This window comes from Equus caballus, chromosome 6 (assembly GCF_041296265.1).
Source record: "Equus caballus isolate H_3958 breed thoroughbred chromosome 6, TB-T2T, whole genome shotgun sequence".
Classification (NCBI taxonomy): domain Eukaryota; kingdom Metazoa; phylum Chordata; class Mammalia; order Perissodactyla; family Equidae; genus Equus; species Equus caballus.
This window is the reverse complement of record NC_091689.1, coordinates 41,218,863-41,236,310: the sequence shown is the minus strand read 5'-3', so window position 1 is coordinate 41,236,310 and position 17,448 is coordinate 41,218,863. Positions and strand designations below refer to the sequence as shown.

Here is a 17,448-nt window from a genome sequence, read left to right as displayed (position 1 = left end):
GATACTGGGTTTCCTGTTGTCCAGGAGGTGGCTTTGTGTGTCAAGTTCAGAAATTTGCAAGAAGTGCTGGGAGCTGTTTGATAGATATCAGTTCCTCCACTCGCCTCGCAGGAATGTCACAGGGTTCCTGCACCAGGAGCCCGGCTGAGCCCATCGTAGGTAACGGAGAAAGGTGGTTTCCACAGGCCTGTGTGTCCAGGCCACCTGGTGAGGGGGAAGTGTGCGGAGTGTGAGGGGAGGTCATGCATCACAAGCCCGGGATTTCAGCACTGGTCCTCCCTCCCTAGACCTGCTGTGTTGTGTTTCATCCCATGAGTGAGCAGGACAGGTCTTCTTATTTCTGACTGAAATCCAGAGACGCTAGGTGTGTTACCTGAGCACTTGCAAATGGTTCACGGCATCGTGGCCCAGACGCCTTGAGTCACAGTCCAGGATCGTCTCCCACCAGCTCCCAGGACCATTTGCAGGAATCCATAGGCCTGGTCCCCCTCACACTTGCCTTGGGTTTGCTTCCCCGGCCTGGAACGCCTCCCCCACCCACTCATTCCCTCCCCAGCCCAGAGGGGTCGCCTGTGACTCTTGGAGCCTATGAGACCCAATGCCAGCACATAGTAGGTGGTCAGGAAACAACACTTCCTTTCCCTTTCCCCCCTTTAAATGCAAGCTGCCCTGCTCTCTGTCCTTCAGTTGCCATCCACTGTGCACGCCTTCCTGGGTGTGGTGGTGATCTGCATGTGCAGGCCTCATTCCCCCAGTACAGAACGTTTCTCCTGGGTGTCCCCACAGCCCTTCCACAGAGCCGGGCACAGGCTGACGCATAGAGCAGGCCAACCGCCCTGCTCGCACTCAGCTCCCTTTGCTCCTGAGCCTCGGGCCCTGGGGACACGCCCGGTGCTGCCTCTCCATCACCCCAGCGCCGTGCCTGGCCTCAGCTGTCTCTGCAGAGGCCACCCATCATGCCTCTGTGGGCAGCTTCAGGCAAAGCCACTTCCTCTCCTCACCCCTGCACCTCCCGTCAGGGGCGGCAGGCCCAGGGTGTTCCCCACAGAGCACCTCTGCTCCCTGGAGGCAGGGGTCTGTCTGAGAATCCTGTAGCTGAAAGGAGCCCCGGGGGCCATTGAGGCCTGCAGTCCCCAACCTAGGCGCTCTTCAGGGGCTGTGGGGCCTGTTAGAAATCTCAGGTCCCAGGCCTTCCCCAGAATATTCTGACTCAGCAGCTCTGGGATGGGGGCCCAGGAGTACATTTCTAGTAGCCATCAGAGAACCAAAGTTTGGGATCCGTTGGTGCAGGCCAACCTCTTCATTTTGCGGATGAGGGAAATCAGGTTTGCAGAGGCTGTGTGGCCTAGTAAGGCCACCCAACTTGATAGCCACAAAACTAAGATTAGAACCCAGGGTTTCTGACTCACGGGCTGGTGCTCTTACTGCCGCAGCTCGTCGTTGCCCTCGCTGTGTTTCTAGAGGAAGAATAAACAGTAAGAGGCAGTATGGATCCCAGGGATCCCCATGTGTTGCTGTAGGCTGAGAGGTTCATATAACAGGATGGCCAAGACCCCAGCATGGTGCCAGGTGGACTGTGGTTCCAGTCCTGTAAAATGAGAAAAACGTTGGTCCCCGCCTCCCAGGGTTGTGAGATACTCTCTGTAAGGTACTGTGCCCAGGACCTAGCATGCCACAAGAACTGGGAGCCAGGAGTTTGCCCCATTTGCGAGGCATGCAGTTCTGGTCACTCAGTTTGCCTGGCACTGAAGGGCTGGAGGAGCCGAGCGGCAGTGTGTGCCGGCGCCCTTGCACAGCTGTGCACTCAGCAGCTGCTGGCAGGGCTGAGGGAGGGCAGGGCCCCCGGCACTGTGGCCCCCAGGTGCCAGATCCCAGGACTCCCCTCCCCCTTCTCACCCATCACAAACCCACCTGCACCTGGGAGAGACGGCTCACGCTCCTCTCACTGCTGCTGAGGTCCCTAAAGGAAAAGACTGTGAGTCACTGTCACCACAACTCCCCTTTCAGGGCATGTCCCCAGTTTTTGTTGCTCTCTGTTTTATATCGTTATAATTGAACTGATCAGCAAGGAGAATAGGCCCATTTTTACAAGGGAAAGGAGACACCCACAAAAAGCCACAATTATGACTGTTTGCAGCTTGTAGGAAACACTTTTTAAACTAGATCCGCCTTTGGCATAGGCGTCAACCCGTTTCCCGGGAGAGCTTGTCTGAGGAGCCGAGCCGGATTTGGAGGGAGGAGGGGCAAGTTCACCCTGTTAGGCAGCCTGTGGTCAGCAGAGAGTCCGGGAGCCATGTCAGGGGTAAACTCACTGCCTTCCAGAGCAGGCAGTGGACTGAGGGCTCCCACAGAGCAGGGACCACGTCCACGCCTCGCTGCTGCCCTGGGATGCACCATGGCACCAGGTGCCATCAGGTCCAGAGAGGAACAGCTTGCCCACCATCCTGAGGGCCAACCTGGAAGGCCTGCGCCAGCGACATGGGGGAGCGGCCCCAGTGTTCTGGGTTTCGGTTTTTCCTGCTCCAGGGGTCTGTGATTCCCCACCCCACAACCCTGCTCTGTCTGTGCCTTGGGGAACGGGGCTGAGGCTAACAGAGTCTGAGTGCAGCCAGGGGCGCGTGTGTGAGCGTGAGCAGGGCGCCGTGGGCCCCACTCTAGTGGTCTTCACGGTCATCTTGTTTGACCTTGGAGAAGTCGCTCTCCTGCATGCTTCAGTCTTGACTGAGAAATCAGTACTTCCCACCACTTGTTTCATGTTTAGACAGTTTTTTTCTTTTTCGCTCACTTTAATAATGATAGCTCACACTTGTATAACACTTTGACAGTTACATAACAAGTATCATTTACATGTCTTATTTCAAATTTACCACATCCCTATGGGTAGGTTTGTCATCCTCATTCTGCAGATGAGGAAACCGAGGCTCAGAAAGTTAACAAGATGTGCCCAGGAGCCATGGTGACAAGCAGCAGATCAGGTCCTTACTGTCCCCTGTCCCATATTTTGCCATTGTTTTGGGTGTGCTGATATGGGTGACACCCAAGCCCTGGACTCCAGCAAAAGCATAGCCGGTAGAGGAGGCGAGAGGGCTCGCAGTTAACCACAGCACAGGGCAGGCTGCCACGCCAAACACAGGCTCCAACACTGCTCCTGACAGAAGTGCTGTGGAAGTTCAGATGATGGGAGCAAACATGCTAGGTCAGAAAAGGCAGAGATGCAACATGTTTTTTTTTTTTTTTAAAGAAAGAGGAGTGTGTAAACAAGCATTATCAACATGTCATTTACATTGTGCAGCTTTGTGGCTTTGAGCAAGTCCTTTTCCTTCTTTGTGCCTTACTGTCTTCATCTGGAAAATGAAGACATTGGACCTGACAAGCTTCTGGGTTCCCTGCAGCCTAATGCCTCGTGCCCAGATGCATTCTGCGCACCACAATTCCCATGCTCCTCCCAGCCTCCTGGACAAACCACCAGGATGGAACCAGAGCGTCAGGGGCACAGACACAGCAGAGACAGAGGCTGGGCCAGGGAAGTGTTCCCCTCAGGGCAGGAGCCCGGATCCTCTTAGGCAGGGAGGGCCCCGATGCCCAGCAGCCAGGGCCAGAGGAGCTAGCTGCCCAAAGGAGGCTCTTGTTCCCTGAAGTTAATATGCACCTCATGTCTCTGATCCACAGGGGACAGGGGAAGCGTAGCCAGGCTGCCTGGTGGGCATTGCCTTTCCTTGGCTGTCGGTTTTTAAGGAGGCTGGATCGATGGTGCCACTTGCCCATCTCGGCACATGAGGCAGGCTGAGGAGCTGAGGTGGAAGAGGCATCCAGCCTGGTGGATCCTGTGCACGTGGAGCCAGAGGTGGCCTCCTCGGGGTGACACTTTTGTGGGGCCACAAGACCTGGAGCAGTCTCAGGCCCGGGTAGGCCCAGGTGGATGGGGAGGAGAGAGGGTTGGCCAAGACAACGGAAGCACTGTGCTGCCCTGGGCTCACGCCTGCCTTGATGAATAGCACTTCTCTGCCTCAGTTCATCCATCCACCCATTCATACATTCATTCATTCATTCACTCACTCACTCACTTTCTTCTCCCTCATGAACGTGAGGGCGTCTCATGGTATCAAGTACCACTAGCCATCAAAGGGTCCTTAGAGGAGATGCGGCTAACTCTACCTGAGGCTTAGTCCCTGAATCCAAACCCACAGTTGACCCCCTCCTGTGCCTGGGCACACAGTCTCCAGAGGCAGCCCCTCCCACTGTTGGGGAGCTCCAACTCTAGCGAGTTCTTCCTGTGAAACAGGTGGGCCTCCCTCTCATTTGCACCCATGGGTCCTACTTCCTCCTGCCTTCTGGAGCCACATGTATCAGTCTGAGCCTTTGAGGGCTCAGTCCTTGATCTCATTGGTTCCCCAGGTGTGGAATGTAAGCTCAGTGATGGGGGAGACAATTTTTAGGTAGTACATGGACAAACATTTTTAAGTTATTTTTGCTGTCACCTTTTATCATGGCAAGCAATAACAGTGATATTTCTGATAAAAAACATTCATTTATAAATGTTTATATAAGAAAAGCAAGTTGATTTAAAGTATTAAGTAAACAATACTACACATACATGGACATGGCAAAAATGATATTAGTCTTGAGAAACGCTGCACTGGGCCACCCCTCGCCAGCTTTCCCTTCCTCAACACTTATCCTCCTCCCCATCTCTTCACCCTGTTCTTTTATTATGGATTTTATATAACTATCCTGGCTTAATGTCTACAGACTATTTCTCAAACCCACGCCTTCAGCTCTGACACGCTATTGTCTGTAATCAGCTGGATCTGTTCTGCTTGGACGTTGTTGCTTCTTTCATCATCTCTCCACCACACCTCAGATACCATGAAGTTCTGGAGCCACCGGGGGCTTAGGAAGGGGAACGTTTCTTAGGTGTTTCCTGTCTGACACGTTAGAATATGTTTTTCCCTCAGTCCATCAAGAGTCTCCGTAGGAAGATATTATCTCCATTTCATGGCTAAGGAAGTGCAGGCATATGAAGTTTAAATAATTTCGCTAAGGTGCAGTAGTTGCGGAAGATCTAAAATTTTAAACGCAGATTCGTCAGTGCCATGGAATTCCCACTGCTTGGGGCCACCTTCTAGCTGGATGCACAGACAGGGGTGGGGAGTGTCTGGCCAGGCTTCGCCTTTCGTGGATAAAGAGCTCCTGTGGGTGCAGCCAGGGTGCCCACCCGCACGGCCGGCCCGAGCCGCGCTCAGCGCTGGGCAGCTCCTGCCTGGGCTCCGCTGTTGTGGGGAGACTTGTGTTCTTGCAGGCGTTCTCAGTGAAGTCGTGATGTTGTGTGTGATTGTCCCCTCAGCCTGCCTCCAGTCCTGGTGTTTTCTGAATCTGTCAACTGCCTTTTCTCTCCCTCTGCTCTGTCCCTCTCTGGTTCAAACGGTCATTACCTTATTCCTGGACCACTGGATGGTCTCCCGACCTCAGTCCAATCCATTGCAGATTGCTTTCCGTATTTATCTTCCTAAAACATAGCTTGGCATGTATCACCCTCGATCATAAAGCATCATCTGTTCATATCACTGTGGACCCTAAATCCTGGGGACGACACACTCATATGAAAAACACACTCCATCCTGTCACTCAAGACCTGCTTTAACTTAAACCCTACCTGTCTGTCTGGCTTTGTCTCCCACAATGCAAGCTCTCTAGCAGAAATGGCCTGCTCCTCTGTCTCTGTGGGAACTTGTATTTCCCCTATGGAAAGTACCTCACTGCACCCAGGCTCACCCCACAGGCTCCCCTAACCCTCAGTCCTGACCTCAGCCCCCGGCAATCCAGCTTTTCTCCAAATTCTTAAACCGCTCACTACCTGCAGCGCTCATTTGACAAGTAGCACACGTCACCCTGTGTTGTACTCCTCTCATCAGGCACAGCCTCCCAACCCGCTGCCTGGCTGCACCTCTGGAGGGCGGGGCGGCATCTTACACCCTTTGTAATCACAGTCACCCCTCAAGGTGGGCCGCTCACCACATGGCCTCCATGGTGACACAGCTGCGTGCTGTGGTGGGTGCTCCTTGGGGCAACAGAGGGAAAAGGGTGCTGAGAAGGCCGTCCTTAACTGTGCCCCCTGGAGTCCCAAACCGAGTGTGGGCTGACAGGCACCTGCTGACCCACAGGGCTGGCTGGGAAGCAGATGAGAGGAACAAGCGGTGAAAGCACGCTGTAAACCATGAAGTGGGGGCATGCGAGAGAGGCTGAGGCTGGGAGCCGACCTCCATGGCCTCCAGGTGTCCTTCCAACTCCACACTGGAGGGTTCTGTGAGCCTCCAGGTCCAGCCCTGTACAAGGCACTGTGGGGGCCAGAGGGAAACGTGGCATAGTTCCTTCCCTAGGAGCACTCACACTCCTGATGGGGGAAGAGGCATCTAGGACACTTGCCACAATCTGAGAATGTATAAAACGTGCCCTAATGCCATATAGAAAAATCCCAAATGAGCAGCACAGACAGGCTGGCCATAAGGCTATAGGGCCCACAGAGAGGCGTGACTGAGAGCCCTGGAAAAGTGAAAGCAACCCTCTAATGGGAGGGGAATCCAGCTTGTCCTGAAGGAAGTAAGGACATGCCAGGCAAGGCGGCCACAGAGGCTGAATGGCACTAGGTAGGCCGGGAGGTGGCTCTTGACTTGAGGGGTAGGTGTTGGGAGAAGACAAGGCACAGAGGTGGGAAGGGAAAGATTCAAGCGGAGAAGTGGAGGCCTGGTGAGCTGGGAATAGGGAATCCTATAAGTTCCTGAGGGGGAGGTAGCATGAGGAAAATGAGATTCTGGAAAATTTCTTGCTCAGAAATGCTTTCATCCTCTGAGGGTAAGAAAAAAACCCACCCTAGGGAAAGAAGTGCCAGGTTTGCGTCCATGTCCTCCATCTCCAAGCCTTTGATACTGGGATATGGGAGAGGCTCCTCCCTGCTTCCCTACCCAGCCTCTTGCAGGGCTGTAGAGCGACTGCCGCGTGCAGCTGCAGCCTTTGTCTCGACAACCCTGTGCTGTAACAAGAGGCTAAGCACAGTTACACGGCTGCCCTCGGATGGGGCTTTGGGCTGATCTCTCTAGATCTGGTCTGAGACGGTAATCTGAAATAAGCATCTCACACACAGGCTAAGAGCTAAACTGGGAGACAGAGGAGCATTTGTCTTACAGTGTTTACTATAAGTTCCTGCCTTTCCTGGCTGGGCGAGACCAAGCTTGGCTTTAATGTGCCCAGATGGCTGAGAAGGGGTAAGCACTGAGCAGCAGTGGGCTAGGGAGGCAAGGAGGAAGAAAGAGTGGCATGTAGAGGAAGCAAATAGAGCTATTGGTAAGGGTTCTTTCTGATGTGAGCGTTGGAAAACTCACCTCGAAATGGTTTCTACAGTAAGGAAATTTTCTTTCACATAAAAGAAGCCCTGGGACCAGCCCTGTGGCTGAGTGGTTAAGTCCGTGCACTCCACTTCTGCGGCCCAGGGTTTCGCCAGTTGGGATCCTGGGCACCAACATGACACAGCTCCTCAGGCCATGCATCCCACATGCTGCAACTAGAAGGACCCACAACTAAGATATTCAACTGTCTACTGGGGGGATTTGGGGAGAAAAAGGAGAAAAGGAAAAAAAAAAGATTAGCTAACAGTTGTTAGCTCTGGTGCCAATCTTTAAAAGAAAAAGAAGCCCCAAATTAGGATGGCACCAAAGTTGGTTAAGTTAATTCATTGGTTCAATAGCTGTACCCAGGAGCTCAGTTCTTTCCACCTTTCCTCTCTGCCACCCTCAGCATGTTACTCTTGTCCTCACCCAGTTGTTCTCATGGTCCTCAGATGGCTACCACAGTTCCAGGCTTCAGATACACACATGAGCATGTCCAGCTAAAGAAGAGACTGTAGTGCCTTCAGGCTTGTATGCTTCTCTGTTTTAATCAATGAGGAATCTTTTCCAGGGGCATCCCCAGAAAATTTCCCTTCATGCCACGCTGGCCAGGGCTGGGTCACATGACCCTTTTGAAGCCAATGGCTGGAGGAGAGGGATGGGCTAACCTCAGTTGGGTTAGACTAGTGTTTGGTTTACCACACTAGTGCCACAGTGCTCCTCACAGGTGGTGACCAGGTTTGATTAGGAGTGAGAGGGGAGTGCGGGGGTCGTCCTGCAGCCACATGTTTCCACATTGTCAGTGGGAATGCAGAGTGCCCCGGGTCAGGTGGGCTCTGTGTGTCAAGCACTTGCTTAACACTGCTGGATTTCAACGAAAATCAGACATTCGGTGTAGCTCCAACAAAGCCTGTGCACTTCCTATTCTGACAGAAGTGCCAGGTATAGGGACTCTGGGGTCGTTGAGAGGTGAGCTGGTGGGGTCCACCTATCTCTGTAGCCACAAACAGTGGAAAAAAATATTAAACTTATTAGAGGTCGGCTCTATTGGATCCTAGCTGCAGGGCTTTGCAGAAGATTACCTAACCTCTTTGTCAGCTTCCTCATATATAACAGAGATAATATTTTTTATTCATTATGCAGAGTTACTGTTAAGATTAGAACTAAAGCGTCCAGGCTCAGACTCAGTTGTTAATGGCAGCTGAGGTGGAGGAGGCAGTGGAGGTGATGGTGGTGGAGGTGATGGTGGTGGTAGTAGTGGTGGAGGAGGTGGTGGAGGTGATGGTGGTGGACATGATGGTGGTGGGGGAGGTGATGGTGGTGGTGGTGGTGATGGTGATGATGGAGGTAGTGGTGATGTTTGTGATGATGATAATGATATAGTGGTGGTGATGGTGATGGTGGTGATGTGAGGAGGAAAAGAAAGTGGGAGTAAGAGAATAGTACCTACCCCTCCTGCTTCACAGAGTGGTCACGAGACTCAATATAAAAATGTACAGGAAAGTGCTTTGTAAACTATAAAGTACAAGCTCAATGAGTTATCACTGTGGTGATTATCACATGGGTAGCATCGTCCTTCACTCTCACCCACCATGGCTGAAATGTTACTTCAACACGCAAAAGATTGGCCGGTCCCAGAGAGGCACAGGGAAAATGCTCGCAGCTACAGAGCTGGGGGTTTCCTAAGCCAGAATGGAACCTATTGCTGTAGATCTAAGGGCTGAGGGGGGAGGTGAAGCAAGAACATTTAGAACACGTGGAACTCAGCAAACAGGATGCAGAGAAGTTTTGTTTTCAAATTGCTATGACGATAGAAAGTAGATGTGAAGCCTCAAGTCTGCGGTTTTTGTTGAAGTCAAAAGGACAGTGAGTTGTGCCTCCTGCTTAGAGGCCAGAGAGCTGATGTGGCTAGGGTAGGCGAGGAGTCGGGGAGAGGCAGCAGGACTGGTGCTGCTGACCACTCCAGCTCCCAGCAGGGACGCTGCGGGAACAGGCAGAGCGGGGACCTCTGAGGAGGACACGCAAAGCCATCTGGGGCAGAGATGTGAGTGGAACACCTGCTACGACAGGAGCTGGGCCTACAGTAATGACAGCAGCTACCAGCTGAGTGACAACTCTTTGTGATTTCTAATTCTCAAAATCACCCGAGTCGGCATAACTCTTCCCGCTTTCCTGGTGAAGGAACCAAGTTTGGGAAGATTGTGTAGCGTGTTGTAGGAAAACAATTTGATCCCAGGTGTGTCTGACTCCAGAGCCCTGTTTCCTCAATCACTTTGCCTTTTATGTAAAGACACCTCTTAACCAAAGGTGACAAAGACACTTGCTTCTGCCCTGCAGGTGCTCTGTCCCTGGATGGGAGAAGCACACAGAAAACACACACATTGTAATAAGTCCTATAATTGTCATCTGAAGAAAGAATGCCGCAACTGGGAGGAGACACTAACTCATTCTACCACTTTTGGAGCCAGGGAGGCAGGAGACAGTTGAGGAATCCAGACAGGAATGACAAGGGAGCTGTCCTGGAGTCTGAGAGTGAGTTTGCCAGATAGAGGAAGGGGCAGGGATGGGCAGGGCAGGAAGAAGAGACTTGCACGAAACAGCCTGTCTGATTTGAGTGTGGTGAGCTGTTAGTATGGTTGGAGCACAGGGTGGTGGTGGCCGAGGATGAGGCCAGAGGGACAGTTGGGGTCGGATTGTGATAGACCTTGGAGCCAGGCTGAGGAGGCAGGATTCCATTTTAAGGCAGAGGGAAGCCATTGAAGATTTTTATAGTAAAATAACTTAGATGTCAATGAAATCAGTTAGGAAGCCGCTTTAATATCCAAACAAGGAGTGATGGGGGCCTGGATGGGGACGGGCAGTGGGGATGGGGCAGAAAAAAGAGGGTGTGTTTCCCTGGGCCAGGTATTGGTCTAACTCCTCAAAAGAAGGTGGGCGTTTACTAGAGAGTTTTGAGGCCACTGCTACACCCTCCATTCACTTGGGAAATTACATACTAGCCCACAGGTCATTAAGCAAATGCCCCGTTGTCCCCAGGAGTAATTCAGCCCTGACTGGTAATATCTGTCTCCCTCTCCACTCCATTACCCCCAAGGAAGATGTAATATCCATGAACTCCTTGGAGAGGAAGGGGCTGTGGCCATTCTGTGACAGCCAGAGCTGCCCAGTGTCAGGACAGGTAGCCTTATAAGGAAATGACAGCCCTGAGATGGAGGAGGTCAAGTGGAGGGAGCAGGAGGCTGGCCTGTGTGACATTTGGGCTTCCTTTCAACTCCAAGAGGGTGACAAAAGTTGATTGTTTCCTCTGTACTGTTCACATGCAGGACACCATGCAATCAAACAGGCCAGTCTCTACCCTAGGGGGCGAACAGTTGAGAAACACAGCCCAGGAAGGGGCCCCAGGGATGGGGAGAGACCCTGTCTCACTGTCAGGGGCCATGAAGGGCCCAGGAGGAGCAGGCAGGCAGTACCCAGACATCTGGGGCAGCCTGCTTGGCGCTCCTCTAATCTGAGGCCAGTGCCAACAGGCTGGGGCAGCTGAGGCAGGCAGGCCTCAGGAGAAAACCTGAATGCAAGCAATTAAGGCATGGCTAAGTCACTTCGACTTAGCCTCATGGACAAGCATAGAGAAACAGCCCAGTTAGAGGAGAGTTTTTGGTATTTTTTTAAACTGAGCTACTGTAAAACCAATGAAACTGGTATATTTGTCAACTCACTCGGCCTCAATTGCTACTTGCCCTCGATAAACAGGTGCATGTTCTTTCCAAGCTGCTTTACTCTTAAGCTACTACATGGTTTGTCCTGTCCCTTCCTCCTTTAGCAGAAGTCCTGAGTCTCAAGGCCAGACCATCTGGACCAACAGGCACCTTCTAAAGAAGCCTTCTACATAAGGCCCTTGGGAAGGACCTGTCCTCAAAAAGTTGTGCAGCAGAATCAATTGTCTTCAGTGGCCTCCACCTCCCTGCCCAGCCGCCCCCTCCTTCACAATCCAGGTGCCCCAGGCATCTGTCCAGGCTCCCACCACGAAAGGCTGTGCTGTCAACTGTCTGATGAATTAGTCCCTGTTAAGGTGGCAGCTGATACAGGTTTAAACATGACCTCAGGCAATTTAGATGGAGACCCTTAAACGTTAGAAAACCATTAAGATCCAAAGCAATGCTTCTTTTGTTTTCATTATGGTAAAATTTATGTAACATAAAATTTGCCATTCCAACCATTTTTCAGTGCACAATTCAGTGGCATTGATTACACTTACGATGCTGTGCAACCACCACCACTATCTATGTCTAAAGTTTTATCATTCCCCAGGATAGTTCCTCCCTCCCTACAGCCCCTGGTAACCTCTAATCTACTTTCTGTCTCTATGAATTTGCCTATTCTAGATATTTCATATAAATGGAATCATATAATTTTTGTCCTTTTGTGACTGGCTTCGTTCACTTGGTGTAACGTGTTCAAGGTTCATCCATGTTGTAGCACGTGTCAGAACGTCATTCCTTTTTATGGCTAATATTTCACCATGTGTTTATACACCACACTTTGTTTATCCTTTCAGCCATCGATGGCAGAAAGGCTTCTTAATGGCTGGATTTCAGCCACCAGTAGAGACTCCAGGAGGGGAGGAAGATTTGGGGATCCCTGCTGCCCACCCATCCAGCCACATCCTGTAGGTGGCCCTTTACTGCCCAGTGGCCCCTGTGAGCGTAATAATCCAGGGTTTCAGTCAGTCCACAGACAGAGAAAGCTGTGCTGTAGCAGAAGGAGCACCAGGCCAGCCATTAGGTGACCCAGGTACTCATCACATGGGGTAGACGTGTGGCCTTGGACAGCTCCCCTTACTTCTGCATAATGAGGAGCTTGGAATGTGTGTCCTCATTGAAAATCTTTCTGACTTCTTACAATTTATAAGTCCATCAGTGTCCTAAGAGGGCAAGGAGATAAGTGGCGGAGAGCAGACCAGACCCCTAGGAAATGTTTGTGACCTACTGAATGAATAAACAAGAGAAGAACTGGAGAGTGAAGAACTCAGATATTCCAGTTTCTTTGTCTCCCTTCTTTAGGGATAGGCCAGAGTCTGTATTTAGAGGTCAGGTTGAATGGCACTCAAGTTATGAAACAATCGAATGCGAGATGCGAGGTGCTGCTCGAAGCATTGTTATTGTGTTTATTGTCTTTGCTCCTTGTACTGAGGTGGAATTGTATGACTGGGCCTCTTATCAATTCTGTTTGGTGTAGAATTCTTGGCAGCTTCAATAAATACACTTGCATACATTTAAATGGGTCCATAGGCTCTCTTAGTAGGAATTCTCACACCCTGGTCTGTTACATGGCAGATGTAAGCTGTACAGCGCTCGACACACATGGTGGGCATCGCCCAGCTGTTCCATGCTTGCGTATATGTGCAGAAACGTGCATACATGAATAGGCATGGCAGACTCTCGCGTTTGTCCTTGTCCTAGGAGCTCTACCCTGGCATGGCTTCTACTCACAAGGCGTCGGTGTTTTCCTAAAGCACAAATATTAATAATCTCTTTTATGAAGGATTTTTTCTTATAAAGTCTGTTTGTATTGATGATGATCCTCAGAAAAACAAGGAGAGGAACTCTTTGTTCCTTTCCACCTCTTGGAATCTGACTGTGCCTTAGGCAGAGCTGCACACAGACCAGGGCTCGGTGTCCGCACTTGCCACAGAATTCTGGAGAGACTTTGGAAGCCATCCACATCTTTGGAAGTGGTGTTCAAAGTTCCAGGGAAAACAAAAAAGAAGCAGTGATTCATCTTCTCAAATAAAGTCTCATGTGGAACCCAGCATATGAAGCCTTCCAGGCTGGTCAGGAGAACATGCTGCTTTCTTTTGTGTGTGTGTTCTCTATCCACACCCCATCATATTGGCTCCGTGGACTCTATGCAACTGTGTTAGGACCCTGGGACAACTTAGCATGTGGGTTAAAATGGCGCTGCTCTGGTTCACAGGGGTGAGGAGGCAAACCCCACTTTCCCAGCCTCCCCTAACCGATAACTGCTTCCAAAGCAGTGCTGGGGAAACCCGGAGCTCTCTGCAGTGCTGCATATATTTTCTAAATACTTAACTAGTTCTTGTGCGGATGAGGAAATAGACCCAGAGAAGCAAAGTGACTTGCCCGAGGACATGCAGAGTCAGTTGGTAGCAGAATCAAGATGATTACCATCAAAGATCATTGAGTTTCTGTCCTCTAGAAACTTATAATGTAGTTGAAAGGCAGGATATGTGTACATGAAAACATAAATGAAGCTACGATTGCCTGTGCTCATCAGTGTCTCATAAGCTTCACAAGTGTTTAGAAGACATCATGATTCCTGGGAGCAGAGGCTGTCTCTCCTGAATTCTTCTACATATTTCAGACGTGGCTGTGCCATGGGCCCCCAGTTGCCAGTGGTAGCCCTAAGAAATGAGCAGGAAGAGAGGGAAGAAAGGGAGAAGATAGAAATGGAGAGGAGGCAATAATAGGAAAAATAGCGTGTGTTCACAGGACCAAGGTACCGAGACATCAGCGTGGCAAGACAATAGTCTTTGACAAACTTTGCTCTTCTCCGCTCCATTCATAGTTGCCCTTAGATGTTTCTATGGCAATACAACACAGGTTTTGAAAGGATCAGCCAAGTTGTTTCACTTATGTAAGTTTTTTCATTTGTTTTTTGGCTTAGGAGGTTTTTCTGGAATTAATTCTGTAAGGCCATTCATGTCCCTAAGGTCAAAGTGAGTGCAATGCTTTTTGCACAGCTGTCAGCACACCCGCGCACACGCGCGCACACACACACACACACACACACACGCTGCACAGATGACTGTGATCCAGATTGTGCAACAGTCACAGGCCACTTCTCTGGGTTCTCGTCCAGACCCTTTTGACTGACTCCCTGGTCCCTTTCCAATTCTATCTCAGATCCTTAAACAATTTCGCATGAGTCTGACCCAGTTGTGTCTTTGCGAATAAGCAGGCACCAGTTCACCTGGTGCCCAGGGAGGTAAAATGAGATGAACGGACCTTTGGACTGAGGGTCAGGAAATCTGATTTCCTGTGTTTGCATGTCCCTCCCTGCCTCGGTATCTATCAGTATCAAGTGGAGGTTAATTAGATAACTTCTAAGGCTCCTATCTCTCAGATTCCATGGCTCTAAGCAGGATCCTGTAACTTCTGCCTAGGAGATAAATTCCCATAATGTGAAAGCGCTTTCTTGGGGATGAGGTTGTCCCTTACAGAGTTGGATTCTAGCCTCAGTTTTTCTTTGTTTGCTCTGCACTCTCTCCAGGCCAACTCATTCAGCCCTCCCCTGCCAGCTGACCTCCCCGCTGAGCCCCACCTTACCAATACCTCCATGTCCCTTTCTGTCCCTTAAATTCAGCAAGTCCAGAAGGGATGTCTCTCCCCTCATTCCTCTTCCTCAAGTTCCCTACCGTAGTGAGAGACATCACTATCCAGAGGCACCCAAATTAGAAACCTCAGGGAGGCAGGCAGTGCAACTCTCTCACTGCCTCTTCCCCCAACCCCTGCGTGCAACCAGAAACCAAACTGCATCCCTTATCTCTCTCAAATCCACCTCCTTCTCACCAATCCCACTGTCTCTACCTTGGTTCAAGCCTCCAAGGCCTCTGCATGGGTCACTCCCCCATTTACTCCAGCCCCATCGCCACCATCATTCCCCATGCCAGTGCCAGGCTGCAATGCACATCTGACCCAGTCATCCACCGTCTCCTCAGAGTGGAATCCAAGCATCCAGGCATGGCCACATAGCCCCTGGTCATCTTGCTTCTACCCTCCTCTCCAGCCCCGTTCCCTCACAGCCTTCACTCCAGCCACATCAAATGTTTATGTTTCCTAAAGCTCTGCATGCTTCCCATCTGCTTGGTTCTCCCTCCACCCGGAATGCCTGACTCCTGACCCCCACCTGTCTTCACCTGGACAACTCTTCATCCTTCAAGCTTCATCTCAGAGATCCTTACCTTTGGGAAGTCCATCCATAGCAAACTTTGCTTGCCTCCTGAATACCCCATACCCATTGTACTGGAATCATCTGTCCATTTATTTCCCCTTCCACCAAGAGATCCTTGAGGTCAGTTTCTGAGTCCTTTTTCTCATACCTCCAGCACACAGCATCTAAACATGTTGGTGAATTTTTGAGTGAATGACTCACTGTCATGTCAGATGGGTCCTTCTGGATCTTTGTGTGTTATGTACCAGGATGTGAGACAAATGTCACATTGTGTAGATTAAGGAATAGGCTTTATTGGGAAAATGTAAAAGGATTCAGAGGTTAACCAGAGAAGTCACAGAGGCCCCCAGTGTGCCATCTCACAAAGAGGTGTGTCAGGTTCACAGTGCCGCTGGGTCTGCATTGCAGCGGAGGGACCTGGGACTCCTCCTCCCTCATGGCTTTCTCTTTTTATAGGAAATCAAGTAAAGGAAAGCAGCTTTGTAGAAGAGGGAATAAACACACAGCTTGGTGCCAGGCAGTCTGTGTTGGGAATGCCAGTTGTTTACAGAAGTTGTCTGGGAATGCCCGCTTCCCAGCACGTAAGACCCTTGGAGCCTTTGGGATGTTGCTGTTCTCTCTGCCTTGGGGAGGAGATACTCTGAGCTTGGGTGCTAGCACTCCCAGAAAGCTCATCGTCTACACAACCCAGAGGGAGCTCCAGGGCCACTTTCCAATAATTCAACTGGTTGTACCACACCGGTAATGAATGACTGGATGGATGGATGGATGGGTGGATGAATGGACAGACAGATAAAAGCAATTAGCACAATGAAAGCACCTGACATCTAGTAGGCCCCAACTTGTGTTTGTTTCTCTTTCCTCGTCTTCCCTTCTCGTCCCAGCTCTAATTTTGTGAATTTCCACTGAGGTTTCTAGGGGTACAGAGGACTCTGTCATTTGGTGCTAAACATGAAAGCTCTGAACCATCATGGGGATGGGGGCGGAGTGGCTGTTTGATAACCCCCCTCCCACCTTCCACAGGCTTCCTCAGGTTGCATTGGGCCCCTCAGTAACATGCTTTCTCTTTCAACACTGTCCCGATGTACATTTTAACCCAACATCACCTAATTTTAAAAGACCAGAGGTTCCCACACACTGTGATATCTTCCTGGGTCACAGCCCCCACCAGGCAGCCACATCCCCAGACCAACACTCTCATGCTATAATGGGCAGGAAGTCACAGACAAGCCTGCCTCTGAGATGCTGATTAAATCCCACCTCTCCGTTCCCTTCCCGAGTTCCTGCCTCATCTGAGCCTTCAGCAGCACGTGAGCAGGGTTCTTAAACTTCACAAGGCCTCCGAAACGCCTGGAAATGGCCTGTAATGCACACTTCCAGGCTCCGTAGCCAGGAGATCTACTTCAGTAGGTCTGGGTGAGGCCCAGCATTCTCCATTCTTAACTTTGCATCCTCAAACTGCTTTGCCCAGAGCTGGACACAGTGAGGCCAGCACTCACTAAATGTCTAGGGGAACAGGAAGGAATGAATGGGAGCACAGGCACGCGTTTGGGCAGAGCTATGCCTGCAGAGCTATCCAGCAGACTCCTGACGCCCCAGTCCCGGAGCACCCTCACAGCAGGCAGGCCAGAAGAGGTGTGCCTTCCAGGGCAATGCCCCCTCTCCACAATGGGGGTGGGATCTGGACCTCTTCAGTGAGCGCCCCCTGACCCAGCAGAGGACAGGAAAATCAGTGTGGGGTTCTGAGCTAAGTGCCCCCTGGAGGCCTTGGACAGACCTGCCCTGCTTGGAGGACCTGCGGCTGAATGCCACGTGGGCTGGTTTTGTGGCTCCAGCGAGAGACAGGCTGAGGCTGAGGCTCCTGCAGAGACGAGCAGCAGAGCATGAAGGCATCCAGGCGGCCTGCAGCTGGTGGGAGCCGTTCGGGCTCTGCACTGGGGATGCGGTTGTAGGAAACAGCAATTAGTGGGGAGGGAAGCTGGTGAATCAGCACCGAGTTGGCTCGCTCTACTTGAGCCAACGAGCTCGTCCTGTTGGCATGGGCTCCGGGGCACAGGAGCTGCATCCTCACAGCCTCCAGAGGGAAGATTCCCTCCCA

The 17,448-nt window shown here is 51.1% G+C and overlaps 1 protein-coding gene across 9 annotated transcripts in view; it reads left to right on the top strand.

The window, feature by feature from the left end:
* Positions 1–17,448, top strand: part of CACNA1C (calcium voltage-gated channel subunit alpha1 C) — a 680,405-nt gene that overhangs the window by 434,290 nt on the left and 228,667 nt on the right. The gene's annotated exons all lie outside the window — the stretch shown is intronic.